The sequence below is a fragment of the Chiloscyllium plagiosum genome, unplaced genomic scaffold (genome assembly GCF_037043375.1).
Source record: "Chiloscyllium plagiosum isolate Xiang-an unplaced genomic scaffold, Cpla_swu_hap1 HiC_scaffold_25, whole genome shotgun sequence".
Lineage (NCBI taxonomy): Eukaryota > Metazoa > Chordata > Chondrichthyes > Orectolobiformes > Hemiscylliidae > Chiloscyllium > Chiloscyllium plagiosum.
In genome coordinates, this window is record NW_028270163.1 from 18,585,879 (window position 1) to 18,600,861 (window position 14,983).

At 40.1% G+C, this 14,983-nt stretch overlaps 3 long non-coding RNA genes across 4 annotated transcripts in view; 1 reads left to right on the forward strand and 2 right to left on the reverse strand.

The window, feature by feature from the left end:
- LOC148145289 (uncharacterized) overlaps positions 1-1,054 on the reverse strand; it is a 73,775-nt gene extending 72,721 nt beyond the window's left edge. Inside the window, exon 1 of one of the 2 annotated variants that reach the window (XR_015761386.1) lies at positions 926-1,054. This is a non-coding gene — a long non-coding RNA (uncharacterized LOC148145289). Of the gene's footprint in view, positions 1-114; positions 241-925 lie in introns of those variants that run through there. The other variant, XR_015761385.1, reaches the window with a different exon arrangement.
- LOC148145290 (uncharacterized) lies at positions 156-4,480 on the forward strand. Its single transcript, XR_015761382.1, has 2 exons — positions 156-828; positions 986-4,480. It is a non-coding gene; the product is annotated as an uncharacterized LOC148145290 (long non-coding RNA).
- A 4,566-nt stretch (positions 4,481-9,046) lies between these two features.
- Positions 9,047-14,983, reverse strand: part of LOC148145291 (uncharacterized) — a 119,195-nt gene continuing 113,258 nt past the window's right edge. The window contains exon 5 of the long non-coding RNA XR_015761391.1: positions 9,047-9,226. This is a non-coding gene — a long non-coding RNA (uncharacterized LOC148145291). The remainder of the gene's footprint in view (positions 9,227-14,983) is intronic.

Genomic DNA, 14,983 nt, shown 5'->3' on the forward strand with positions numbered 1-14,983 from the left:
TCTTGACAAACTGAAATCTCGGTCAAATCTCTCACCTCTCCGCGGGAGCTCTGTGAAACATTCCCCGCCCCTTTGCCCTTTCGACTTTTACAGGTGTCGACAGGAGGCGCTCACCTGTCTGACTGCTCACAGTCCCAGCTCATCCGGCAAGTGTCACATTTTAGACCCACACAGAGCCCTACACAGCGAGGCACAGATACATTCAGGTCCAGACACACACACACAGGCATAAACACGCAGAGAGAGAGAAAGAGACAAAGACACACACAGTCTCACAGAGTCCAGTCATACACACAAGTACAGAAACAAAGTCTCACACGGAGAGGTACACACACACACACATACATACATAAGGAGGCGCAGACACAGAAAATAGTCTCACACAGAGAGGTAAAGACACGCCCACCCACAGAGGTACAGAGAGTCTCACACAGAGAGGCACACACACTCAGTTTCACACACACAGTCTCCCACAGGTGTACACACACGGTCTCACACGGACAGAGTCTCACGCAGACCCCAATGCTAGGAGCTGCTAAGATAATCGGCCGATGCGGTCTGCTCTTTCTCCTCGCCGTCATCTTTGATGTGGTGGGTGTCATTCTGCTGCTGGTGGGCATTTTCGGCTCCCTGTCCTACTGGGACTTCTTCATCTACACGGGAGCGATCGTGGTCGCCCTGAGCTTGGTGTGGTGGACCTTCTGGTACACGGTGAACATCGAGGTTTCTGAGAAGGACCTGCTGACAGTGCGGGTAGGATGAGAGGGACAAGAGGCTGCTCTGAAGGAGGAACGGGGAGAGAAGGAAATCCCACAGTCTGGGACTCAGGTAGGTCCCTGCAGGATACATTCCGGGATGTTTTGTTAAAGGGGGAGGGGGGGGGGGGGGAACAGGAAACTCATTCCCGGACAAACTCCAAACGCACCGTGCCGAAAGACTGGAGTCCACATCACTTCCATTAATGGTCTCCTTTTCTTCCCATTAGCCACGGAGTGGAGCTCCCGGAGGGTGACGGTTTCAGCAGGAGTCTGGGTGAGGTGTTGGGGGACTGAACTGGAGCCCTATGCGATTGAATCCAACAGCGGACACACACACACCTCCTGCTGAGATCCCGGAATCTCCTAACTGAATCCTCGCCAGAGCTCCATAGGGGGCTGTGAGTCTCTCTGCCATCTCTATACCTCTCTCTCTCACACACACACACACACACACCAGAGAGAGCAAACTGCTGCTATACAGTGTACTGCTCTGCCCTAGAGACCGACAAACCTTCCCCACAGCAAGGAGCAGCCTGAACCCACGGACTGGGGAAAACACAAACATACCAAGCACCGACTGACAATGGAGAGCGAAGGACTATTTCCAAGAAAAGTGATAATATTTAATTTTTAAATAAATGGGAGATAACCCCTTCATTCAACCTATGGTTGGAAGTTTACGTGAAATGCCGTGAAAGAATTATTTCTCTCCCGGTACGCTACTTGCTCCGCCGGAATTACATCATGTTGGAAAAAAACCTTTAGTTTTACACTCGTCGTTTTCTTTTGAGAAGATCTCTTCAAACTTGCGGGATTCCCTCTGAACGATAAAGCTACAATCTGCCACCAACTTTACAAATCAGTGTCTCCCCGCTGGCTTCCAGCTTTGCGAAAGGATGGTCGGAGTAAAAGCCAATTGTGCAACTCAAAAGTCGAATTCAAATTCCCATACAGCATCTGGCCTTTACCTCAGCATTGCTTTAGCCTGTTTAATATTCCTTGTCCTTTTCTAGTTGGTGTGAAGTCAGCCGAAGCGCCGAGTTGTTCAGATAAAGTCTGTTTGTAGCTTGATTTAGAGTTAGTCACTTCTTGTTGTAACAGTGGTTATGCTATTCCGGGGCAACACGACAGTTTCACTGGGGCTGTTAATGTAACTTGAAATATCTTGAACTGTTAATGTACTAATAACACGCCGACGTGCGTTTTTAAGAAGACAAAAACAAGTTCAAGTTGAATTGTTTACTGTGTGGCAGTGGCTTGGGGGGGTTGGTCCCTATTACCTGTGTCACAGAATCGTGTGCTATTCATCCCTAAATTTAACGAAGCTTCACAATACGTCCACAAACTCCAAACCTGCACACGCCAAAATTCAGGCCAAATCTTAAAAGGAAGCCAATATATAGATTGAGGAAAATATTATTAATATAGTTTAGACTGCTAAGAATAGAGGTGTTCACTGCAAAAATAGAATCAATTGCAATATTGGAAAACTTGAATTAGGCTGCAAATACAATTAAGAAATATCATAGATTACTTACAATGTCCTCCCAAGACTGGAGAGACACAGGGCAGGTGAAATATATGTTTATATCTGTTTTTGTAGCTAGTTTTGCTGAGCAGGACAATAGCCTACCGATAGCCTGTTAAATTGCCCATTGTATCCAGGGATTTGCAGGCTAGGTGGATTAGCCATGGGAAATGTGGGGTTACAGGATACAGTAGGGGGGATGGGTCTGGGTCGAAGGTCAGTGTGACTCCATGAGCTGAATAGACTGCTTCCACATTCAATTATTCCATGACAGAGCCAGATGCCTCTCCTCGCACTTGCATCTTTCCTTTAGCATGTTGACTATCAAACTATTTGGCTGCCTCATGAGTACATCTTCTGTGAATGGGCATGTAAGGAACATGAGTTGATATCGAGTTGGCATGAAAAGTATGCCAGCACATGGGAAGTGACTGGAGGCATGGACAAGACATTTTGAACCTGCCTTCCAGAAGGTTCCTCAGTCCAGCCTCTGGTTGATGACTCTATGGACCTTGAGTTATGGGGAAGTTGACCCAACTCCACAGAAATTAAGAGATGTTAACCGCTCCCTGGAGCTGGCTAGGCCAGGAGCACGCCCAAGTCTCACAGCTATGAAAATAACTGGTGCCAGTAAGATTAGACGTTTTCTGCCATTTTCCACAAAAGTTCAGCTCAACTTATTGTTACTTTTGAAAAGATGATTGGCTGAGTGATTACATTTTAACATGATGATTCATTGCCATTAATATCAGCCAAAATATTTCAATTCCTTGATTTTCTTTCCTCTGGTCACTTGCTATATTTTGGAACTTAGCTGTTTCATCACCCCTCCCACCGACCAGCCTCCAAAAAGGCAAGATTTAAATTAAAGCATCTCATATACATTAGAAATTATGGAAATATTCTGAAGCACTACCTTCCCAAAATTTCAGTACAGAATTCAAATCATTTTTGTATTGGGATAAATATGATGTTTTGAGATTTTTGTATAAACCATTAAATATCCTTCTTGTATTAAAACATTTAAATGGATAACCATTTAAAACTGAAACATTTACAGGAGTATGAGGAAAGTGTAGATAAGTGGGTGTAACTGAATAACACTGCTAATGAACCATAACAGCTAGGGTGGGCCAAATAGCAATTTGAGATTCTTATAGTTATTTCCCCTTATCTTTTCGCTGAGTAATCTTGGTAAGACAAGAAACTGTGGACCTGTTTCAGATTATAAGGTCATAACCTTGTTACAATACCCAACTTGTTCTAATATTGATTAATAAAACTCCCTTAATACTTATAATAAATAGAGTCAATAGTAAAAGTGCATTTGTACTTGAAGCAATAACCTAGAAATTAGTGTTTGCAAGAATATTGTAAGAACATTTAATATAATACTATCAAATTCCACTTCTATTTTAATAAAACTTTGAAGCTATATATGAAAGTTATATGCCTACTAAATTGGCAGTAAAAGAAAATGAATTTGAGTGTACTAAACATTAAAATGCTAATATCATTTGCTGTAATCTTGACCTAAATAATCTTTGAATTATTGCGTTCAAGTCAATTCAAAACTAAAATAAACAGACTAGCAAGTGACATACTGTGACAGTCCCAGAGAGATACTAAAATCTGATCCAAATATTTTCATCAGGGTTTTGCAGATTTAATCTGCATTTCATTACAAGATATTAGATTGACAGTAATTGTACAAAGTGTTGATATAACTTTTTAATGGTGATGAACATAAAGGTTCTTTTGTGAAAACATACACAAATTATATAAATTCACTTTTTTTGTTAAGCCTGGCAAAAAACGTCTTTGGCTTTGCAGTAATTTACAGCATCATTATAGTTAAGATTTGACTAATATGCTATATTTAAATAAGGGCTAGTCACCAAATAAGCAACAAAAAGAGATTAGGAAAGAAATAAAATGTGGGCCCACCACTATACAGATAGACTAATCCCATGCTCCCATCAATACTTAGACAAATACAGGGTTTTTACTGAATAGCGCCTATAGTAAAATTGACAAAAATTGTACTTTTTATATATGCAAGTGTTTAATTAATTTAAATGTGTTTAATTAATTTGAGTATTTCTCATTTAATGATAATATTTTTGTATTATTTAATGATTTGCTGACAAATATTCCTTTATTGTGAGAATTAAAAACTGAGTGGTACCTTCAAGTCCTATAAAATTTTCTCCACATTGTATGCAGCGCACTTTGTGTGGTTCAATTTTGCAGAAATAGTCCTGAGACAGAGGAAATGTCTTTGTGAATTTGAGAAATAATGGATCACTTGTTACGAAAAATCTTTTCTCCTATTCATTCACAATACATTACAATTTATATCTCGATTTAAAAATGTTCTAAAAATTAAAATCTGTTTAAAAATAATTTTGGCACAAAATTTGTTTAAAAGTCCTCAGAAGGTGAACATGGAATCGTTAACTGAGAATTAATTTGGTTCTCATGGCTATAACACCTGTTAGATAGATGCCCAATTTTGTTTCTACAATTGAGGGGATAGGTATTTACTCATGAGGAGAGGTAATGTGGAAATATCATAATAAAGCGAATTGCCTGCATATGATCCAAGAATCCTGGCCTCCTTCATGGACTGGTGTTTATTAATCAGTGCCATGTTTTATAGTCCATAGTATGATTAATACCTAGGGCCAGAAAAGAAGGCAGTCAGAACCACTAGTCTATGCCATCTTAGCCCACTCTCTGCAATTAGCAAATTTCATCTAAATATTCCAGTTCCATGTTAAATATTGAAAAGGTAGATTCCACAGAGCTATGCCAGCAATTTAAAAGTTTTATCCTCTTAAATGAAAGAAAAAAAGCAAAAGTTTAGTTTAACTCAATAGATCTAAACCCAGAAAATGCCAGAAACACATAGCAGCATCTGTAGTGAGAGAAAAACAAGAGTTAATAATTGAAGTGGATGATCTTTCAAGCAACATACTTTGTAGTAAAATCATTTCCTTATTATCTTTCCTGATATTTAAATAATTAATATGACACGCAATCCTGGAATGTGATACACCTGCAAGGGCTACTGTGAGAATTTAATTAAATGAAAGAGGAAATTCTGCTCCATATCTAACTTCATTGACTTTATCTAAGTTTTAGATTATTTTGATCACAACATGGGAATTTTTTCAGAAATAAAATACTTTTAGTATTTTTCAGAATGTGCTGTTATGATAATATTTCTTCTAATACCAGAACCTTTTGGTTGAAAACTTTAAAATAAAGAATGGCAAATCCAGGAATCTAGGGTTTCTTTGGAGTTATATATACAATTATTGCAAAGTAGATTGCACTTCAGAGTGAGACTGGATGAATTGTCAGAGTTGAATGAGTGCCATTTGGCATATGTGCCACTTATGACAGCCTTGGAAAAGACAATCATACCATTTGACTTTTCATGGATTGCGATTTAATTCAGACCGCCAAAGTTTAGATTTTCGATTTCATACAAAAATGGCCAGTTGTACAGTTCACCAATCTATAAATTCTTAGTTTTTGAAAAAAAAAGTTAATTGCAACACTTAATCTTGTATCACTAGAAAATTCCTGAGCAAGTAGCAACCAATAGTGAATAGTGATATATATGTGGCTGAATATGCATGATTGTAGTTTGTCTTCCACGATTGCATGCAGGGCACTATAACTATGTGTTTTTTATTCGCACTGTTCAAAAAGGGTTACCAGTGTCAAAAGTTACATGCTATTACACAATCTTCTCATATTTGGTAATACAGTCCTCAGCATTTACACAACCACATTTAATCTCAGCAATCACATAAATCGAGCAAATTGCACCACCATCACCTTCAATGTCAAAGTTGCTGGTTACATCATCCTCTTTGGGCATCCACACATCTCCTTGTTAAGGTATGTGGTATCAGTGAACATACTTCAAAAGTACTTATTAGCAGTGGTACACAAAGGGACGATAATAAATTATATTCTGCAAACTATGGAGTGTAGGTCAACCCAGTGTATAACAGGCCCCCACTCTTCAAGACCCAAAAATCATATTTTTGTGGATGCTCGACATATAAATTGACTGCCCTCCCCCACAACTTTACAGCCACAACATTCATTGGTTTGCATTGGTTGTCAACTTCAGACTTTTTACTCCTTAAAGGCATGTTTATGCCTAATAACTGGGCGCAAGGAGTCAAGCAGGTGATACAGGTTATGTTGCAAAGATGAGCAGGGACTGAAGACATGCCTATTCTTTACAATGGCTGCTGATGACACTTCAGATGATGAACCACGCCCATGCTGACGGTTCACTTTTATACTCAATGCACAAGTTAACTCCTATGGAAAGGTTTTACAAGGCTTTATAAATGAACTTACATCGTGACATCTACAGTAAACACAACTTATATCTATACATCATCTTTAACACAATAAGTTGTCTCAAGTTACTTGCAGAAGCATTATAAAGATCAAATTGACACAAGCCAATAACTGAATATTTAGGTAGATGGTGCAAATATTGTCCAAAAATGTAAGTTTTAAGGAGTGCATGAAAACAAAAAAAGAATGGCAGAGAAGCAGAGAGGTTTAAGAAGGTAATTCCAGAGTTTTACGCTTTGCATCTGATATCATGGTCACTAATGATGGTACGATTAAAATCTGAACTGCTTATGAGGCCAGAATTAGATGAACTTAGATACCGTGGAGCTTCGGGGAGGCAGGTGTAGATTGCAGAGTTAGGGAGCAGCAAGGCTATGGAGGGATTTGAAATTCAAGTTCTTTCTTTTTTATCTATTGTACTTAATCATCCCAATGTGCCATGGGCTACTTACTGAAGAGGTTTGAAAAAATTATGAACACCATGATAGAAAAATGCACAAATAGGGTCAGCCAGTGACGTCTCAGTTAAAGACTTTTTAAAGTAATTTCAAATAGACAATTTGATTGGCAGGTGCGAATGTTGAAAACCAAGTTAACCTTCAGACATCCTCCTTTAAATAAATATGTCATGTTTATTGGTGGCAATTGAAGCTCCTCTCCACCCCCTACTTTGTCAGTCACATGCACACATCAAGCATTGCGTGTAACAAGCAACTATTTCTTATCATACTGTACCATTTTATTGGATAACCAAAGAAAAAGTGAACCATCTATAGTACCAATTAAAGATATGGATAAATCTATAATCTATTCAATGCAAAAAGTGAGTAAAACTCATTTACATCCATAATAAATTGTGTTTAAGAATTTCTTCAAATATACTCTTCCCTCACCGTTCAGGAGTAATACAATAATTCTCAGCACTTTGAACGAGGTTACAAACATGCCTTCTGTGGCCTACAAACCCCAATGTGAGACTTGATCCTAGAGTTTCTGGCACAGAGGTGGGGACCTAACCACTGTTCACAAATCCTCCTTAGCCAATAAGCATTGGAATCTATATGTTTAGGTTGACTAATCTAATTTTTTTTGATCGGCAAAGAAGGATTTTATTAATTGGACTATAGACTGCACTATTTAATAAAGGTGTGTATGTTCTTGGGTGACTAATCTAATTTTATGCATCATTTATTGACTAAAGTATTAGTACGCCAGATACCACCAACGGCTTGCAATAGTTTGTAAGATAAGACTGATAAGGTCCACACAATCAGATTGTAGCACAAGAGATATTATTACTTTAATTTCCAGTGTTATTGACCTCTGTACAACTGGCATTCCCTCAAGAAAGAAAAATAAAGCCAGGTTTCTACTGACGGGCAGTAGGATCTGTCAGTGTTTACTGTCTCGCAGAAGTCCTGACCACTGTCAGCCCCCTTTTGATACTTTTTTGACATAGTAACCCTCGAAAATGAATAGATTTTCCAGACTAAGTTCTTGCTGGACTGGATAATTGAAAAGCCAAAGCTACCAACATGCGTCTTCTGGTATTGTTCAGCAAGTGTTACAATGGCAAGAATGCGCCCCTATGACATACCATCTTTAACCGGGTGATTGATCTCAACATTATTCACAGAGTCAAGAATCGCCTTCTGTAAATGATTTTCCATCAGTCCCTGCTTTTATTTTTAAGTCTGTATCTCTATCTCAATATCTTTGCCAAAACAGTTACTCATCTTTTTCTTAAGTCTCTACGTCACTCTTTGGTTAGCATGTTTGGGGAAGATTTATAGCTCAGGTTAAGGATCTGGATGTAGGTTTGCTCGCTGAGCTGGAAGGTTCATTTTCAGGTGTTTCTACATCATACTAGGTAACATGAGTCTCCGGTGAAGCACTTGCATTTCCTTAGGTTGGTAATGCCATGCTTCTGTGGCATTCCAACCAGAACTCTATCAAAAAACACATCGATTTGGATCCCATCTATCACACTCTGAGAAAAAGAACATCTTCACAGGAAATGACATCACCACAGGAAATGACATCACCAACCCATGGAAACATAAACACATAAATAGAAAACGGGTCATACTACCAGTGCTTCACCAGAGGCTCACTGATGATGTTACCTAGTATGGGAATGAAACACCTGAAAATGAACCTTCCAGCTCAGTGAGCAAGCTTACATCCAGATCACTCATTGGTAATTTGCTTGATTGTCTCCCATTTCTTTCCCTGATTCCTTTGACTTTTATGTATTGCCTTTGACAATGTACTAAACATTTACTTTATTTTCATAACCCCAGATATCCCAGGAGAGTGAAGGAAACATTTACTGGGTTGGGGGTGAGGCAGCTTTAGCTGTTCAAGAGCTACTTGAACGCTTGACAGGAAGACAGCAAAGAAATTAGGCTAAATTGGGGTTTGGAACAGGAGCAAAGTAGGATTTTTACCTTTTTTTTCACTTCTTAATCTCTTCCTTCATTTCTTGCTATGTGTTTTTGTCCTTCATTACCATTAGTTCATTACCATTCACTTTTCCTTTTGTCTCCTATTGGGAAACAAAAAGCCTCAGAATTAACCAAAGAAGCGCCTGGGACAATAACAGGAACAGAAGGTCCAAACAGATTAACAAACAGCAATCACTGAAGAAGGGCTTATGCCCAAAACATCGATTCTCCTTCTCCTTGGATGCTGCCTGACCTGCTGCGCTTTTCCAGCAACACATTTTTAAGCTCTGATCTCCAGCATCTGCAGTCCTCACTTTCTCCTAGCAATCACTAACTTGTGGTGGTCAGATTAAAAAATAAACTAGAAAGGTTAATGGAACGTTAACCTTTTTATCAAGAGGGATGCGGCACATGGCTCAGTGGTTAGCACTGCTGCCTCACAGCACCAGGCTCCTAGGTTCAATTCCAGCCTTGGGGTGACTGTCTGTGTGGAGTTTGCACGTTGTCTGCATGGGTTTCCTCTGGGTGCTCTGGTTTCCTCCCACAGTCCAAAGATGTGCAAATCAGGTGAATTGGCCATGCTAAATTGCCCATAGTGTTAGGTGCATGGGAAATGGGTCTGGGTGGGTTACTCTTGGGAGGGTCAGTGTGGGATGGTTGGGATGAAGGACCTGTTTCCACACTGTAGGGAATCTAATCATAATGGGATGGAAATTTACTTAATTGTCATGTGTGATCTGCCTGAAGTCAGGTTGTTGTTTCATGTCATTTTTTTCATGTTTCACTGTCCTGCAACCAATTTTTCATTTGCCAGTAACTTTGTTCAATTCTCAGCTTTCCAGCATTGATATACTGTTCCTTCATCTCCTTCTTTTTCCCAAAATGTTCCCTTCCTAATGACTCTTGATCCATCTATATATCCCTCCCAAGTATCTCTCTGTTGAGAATTACATTCAGTCAATGTCATTGTTCTAACACTCTCCTAAACATTGCATCATTTCTTCCTTTTTTTCTGTTCAACTGACTCTTTCCATTTTCCTCCAGACCCACATTTCAAAGCTTTCTCATTTAGCAAGTTGGGTCTTTTTTTTTTAATAAGGGCCATGCAAACACATAACAATCCAAATCAAGTTCTTTACAAGTCATTTTGTGAGCTCATTATTCAGCTTTATGGTTAGCAATCATCTCCTCTTAGTAAATACAATCATTCTCAATGCAATCCTTGCACTTATTTCTTTGATACACCTTCCACATGCAGATATTATCCTCCCTAAATAATTGAATTGTTGTTTCTAATCTGAGTATTTTCCTTCTATTCATGTTTTCGTGATTTTGAGACATGCATCACATTGGGATTGCATTTATATTTGTTGTGTTGTCTCACAATCAGTAGTCTGTGTTTCTTTGAAAGAGTCCCTGTGCTGTCGAAACTTTATTACATCATGTGACCTGACGACACAAAACTCACATACTCCATCTTACCTGAATAACTTGAAACATCACCAAATTTCTTGATTTATTAACAACGACCCAGAATTTGGTGAGTAGAGCACGTTTTTGAAATTGCCCAATGTTGCAAAATTTAGAACTATGAGGGAGGTAATGATAAACTTTAAGTGGACTTGCACAGAGGAATGGATAAACATTGGCAGACTGAATTTGACATGGAGAAGCACAAAGTGATTTACTTTGGTAGAAAGAATGAGAAAAAGAAATATAAAATAAAGGTTGCAATTCTTAAGGCAGAGGAGGAGATGGAGTGGAGAGGGGTCTTGGTTCAGGGAAGGGGAGTTAATCAGGGCCCAATAACAGGGACTTAAGGCTTAAGGTGAGTCTCTGTGTTCAGGTCAAAGGTGGGCCTGTTGTGTTTTAGTCGAGAACCTGGGCCAGGAGCAGCACTCGGGCTCCTGGTTGATTTCTGTTCCTCCTCCTGTCATGGGTCTTTCAGTCCACAAATCATTATAGGTGGCCAGACAGGTTGAGACAACAGTTGACAAAGCAAACAAGCTTCTGAACTTTATAACTAAGTGCATAGAGTACAAAAGCAAGGAAATGTTTATGAACCTGTATAAAGTATCGATTCAGCCTCATCTGGAGTACTGTATCAATTTCTGAACTGGAGTACTGTATCCAATTCTGATAAACTGGAATATTGTATCCAGTTCTGATGCCACAGTTTAGAAAGGATAAGAAGGCTTCTGATAGGGGTGCAGATGAGATTCATGAGAATGTTTCCAGAGATTAAGAATGTTACTTACATGATTAGGAGCTGTGCGGAAGTTCAGTGGTTAGTACTGCTGTCTCACAATGCCAGAGACTTGGATTTGATTGCAGCCTTTGGCTGTGTGGAGTTTCACATTCTCTCTATGTCTGTGTGAGTTTCCTCTGAGTGCTCTGATTTCCTTCTGCAGTCCAAAGATGTCCAAATTAGGTGGATTGGCCATGGGAAATGCAAGGTTACAGGGATGGGGGATGGGGGGGGGCGGGGGGGGGGGGGGGGGTAGTCTGGCTGGAATGCTTTCCGGAGGATCGGTGTGGACTCAATGGGCTGAATGGCCTGCTTCCACAATGTAGGGGTTCCATGATTAAATCTAGGAAGCTGGAGCTGTACTCGTTGGAGAAGGGAAGGTCAGAAGCTGGTGTGATAAAGGTATTCAGTCATGAGGATTTGGATAAAGTAGAACAGGACTTGTTCACATTGACAGAAGAATCAAAAATTAAAGGACTTTGATTTAACATAATTGCCAAAACAAGTAAATGTGACATAAGGAGAGACTTGATTACACAGTGTGTGATTTAGGATCAGGATTGTTCTGCTGAAGGTCAGAGAACATCTCCAGGACACCCGCACCAATCAACCCCACCACCCCGTGGCCAAACATTTCAATTCACTCTCCCACTTTGCCGAGAACATGCAGGTCCTGGGTCTCCTCAAACACCACTTCCTCATCACCCGACGCCTGGAGGAAGAACGCCTTATCTTCCGCCTCGGGACCCTTCAACCCCAAGGCATCAATGTGGACTTCACCAGTTTCCTCATTTCCCCTCCCCCACATTCCCTCAGTTCCAACCTTCCAGGTCAGCACCATCCTCATGACCTGTTCCCACCTGTCAATCTTCCTTCCCACCTATCTGCTCCAACTTCCTCTCACCTATCACCTTTACCCCCAACTTCATCCACCTATCGCACTTTCAGTTCCCCTCTCACCAGCCCTACCCCTCTCCCATTTATCTCTCCACCCCCGAGACTCCCAGCCTCATTCCTGGTGAAGGGCTTTTGCCCAAAACATCGACTTTCGTTCTCCTCGGATGCTGTCTGACCTGCTGTGCTTTTCCAGCACCACTCTAATCTTGAAACTAATCTCCAGCATCTGTAGTACCCACTTCTACCTAGATTCAATCAAGGCTTTCAAAGGAAGATTGAATAATTACCTAAAATTAAAACAACTGCAGGATTGTGGGGTAAAAAGCAATGGAATGGGACTAGGTGAGTTAGTCTTCAAATGATCCAGGATGGAGACATGAGCCAAATGGTCTCCTTCAGTGCTGGTACCCATTCTTTGCTGCTAGGGCTTAGAGTGGGAAATGTAGCAGCAATGTAGGACTTTAGGGAAGCAGGGCTGGGTCGATTATTTGAGGTGATATCAAAGGTGATGGGTGCATCCACAACTGCTGCAGTTCAAGAAGACAGCTCACTACCTCCTTCTCCAGGGCAATTAGAGATGGACAAGAAAGACTGGCCTTCTCAACATTCCAGAAGAATTCTTTTCTTTCAAGTGTCCCTAGGTGACTTTATGAGAAGTGTCACTTTGAGGAAAGTATATTCTCAAACTAAACATCACAAGATAATATTTTAGGGAAAGCAAGTGAGCTTTCAAATGATTCAATTGCCATGTGAATTATTTGCTCCTCATGGTGATAGATATCAGTGCTTAGGGATCATTTTAGCCCCATACATCCCAAAGCAGAGGTTACACAGTTGAGGTAATTTAGCTAAACATGAATTAAGGGTCAATGGTGGTTTCTTCTCTTTTTCGCAAGTTTGATTTTGGGGAACCAATAAAATCACACAATAAATGTAAGTCTACAGAAGCAGCCATTACAGCCACATGTTGCAATAAGCATGTGGTTCCTTGTGTTTTTTCTCGAGGTCTGTGTGTTGGCATTTTAAAAATTCACATTTTCAGCCAGAAGTTAGGAAAGTACAAAGTTTGACTCAGCATCAATAAAGCAAAGAGATTTTGTTGAATTTGTTTTTTTTGTTTTCACTGTGCGTGGAAGAACTTTCTTTATATGGCATTTTAACAAATCCATGACGTTCTAAAGTACTTCACAGGTGATGATGTGTCATGTTGAAGTAGTTATGTGGGGAGATATACCAACCTCCAATTTGTCGATTGTAAACAGCAGAAGATTCATAACAGCATCATCTGATTAAATTAAGCCATAAATATCGGCAAGGCCATCGGTGCGGCTAACCCAACTGTTCTTCAGATAATACCATGGATAATCTTGCATTCACATAAGAGGTTGTCAGAATCTTGGGTTTATGCTCACACCAAAATTAGTTCCTATGACAGTGCAGCATTCGCTGATCACTGCATTGAAGAACTAGCCTGGACTACAGTCTTTTGCATGGGGCTTGAATTGTACTACACCTAAATCAAAGCTGAGAACCAATGAGTCAAAGATGAGCAATAGCTATCTCTTGGAGTCAGCCTCTGAATCATAAACCTTTTATTACGAGAGAAAGAGATATGAGCAATAAAGTGGAGGTAAATATGAGATCTATCTTTACATGACCTTGTTTTCCTTAAAGTGATTTCTGGTATCTAAACATTTCTCCCAAGGAATTTATGTGAATATGTATTTTCTAATTTCTGAGAGGGGTCAGATTTCAACTTTAAGAAAATGCATTTAAAGTGAAGTAATTCTTTTCCCCCAATATTTAGGTTTGACTGTGCTAAAACCATAATTTTGCAATGCTGGGAGCCTACAGAGATTAACCACTAATATAGAATGTTCAAAACAAAGAATATTACTCTCTTAAATGGAATCAAAAATCTAGTCCTTTGCAATCATACATGCTTGAAGAGCACCCCTTACAAAACACCACTTCTTCCTGCACCCATTGTTACTGTGATGTTTTTCTACTTCCTTCAAGTAAAATTGTCAATTTGTGTCAAACTACAATGGCTTTAAAATACTTCAACAGGACTGGACTGCAGTTCTCCAAGATCATTTTGGTAAATGTTTTGCCTCAGTGGAGAAAACATTCTTGCCTCAGTCAGAAGATGCTCAAGTGTCAAAAACAAGATTTGGAGATGCCGATGTTGGACTGGGGTCACTCGACAACCAGCTGATGAAGGAGCAGCGCTTCGAAAGCTAGTGCTTCCAATTAAACCTGTTGGACTATAATCTGATGTTGTGTGATTTTTAACCAAAAGCAAGATGATAGAGTGGAGGATTATCTGGGGGAGGTTGGGGGTTAGTGCGCCTCTATTGGGCCTCAAATGGTCCCAGGGCAGGTGAGCTACATGGCCTATTTCCCTACCAACATCATGTGGAAGACAAGTCAGACATGGGCACAAGGGTGATGGGATCGTCACCGCCTTTATTTCATGAATGCCCCAGTGCTGATGGGCACAATTCCAACCCATTGATGTGTAAGCGCTGCCTGTGGGGAGATAGTCCATTTGTGGGCACACATCTCTGAATTGTAACCACAGACAAAGCTCCCAACTGTATAATACACCTCAGTGACTGGCCTTTGTGTTAGCTTTGGAATACAATTGACAAACCCTAAAGAATCATTGACACTAATAAAATAACTAGGGCAATGTATTACTTGCTTTGGG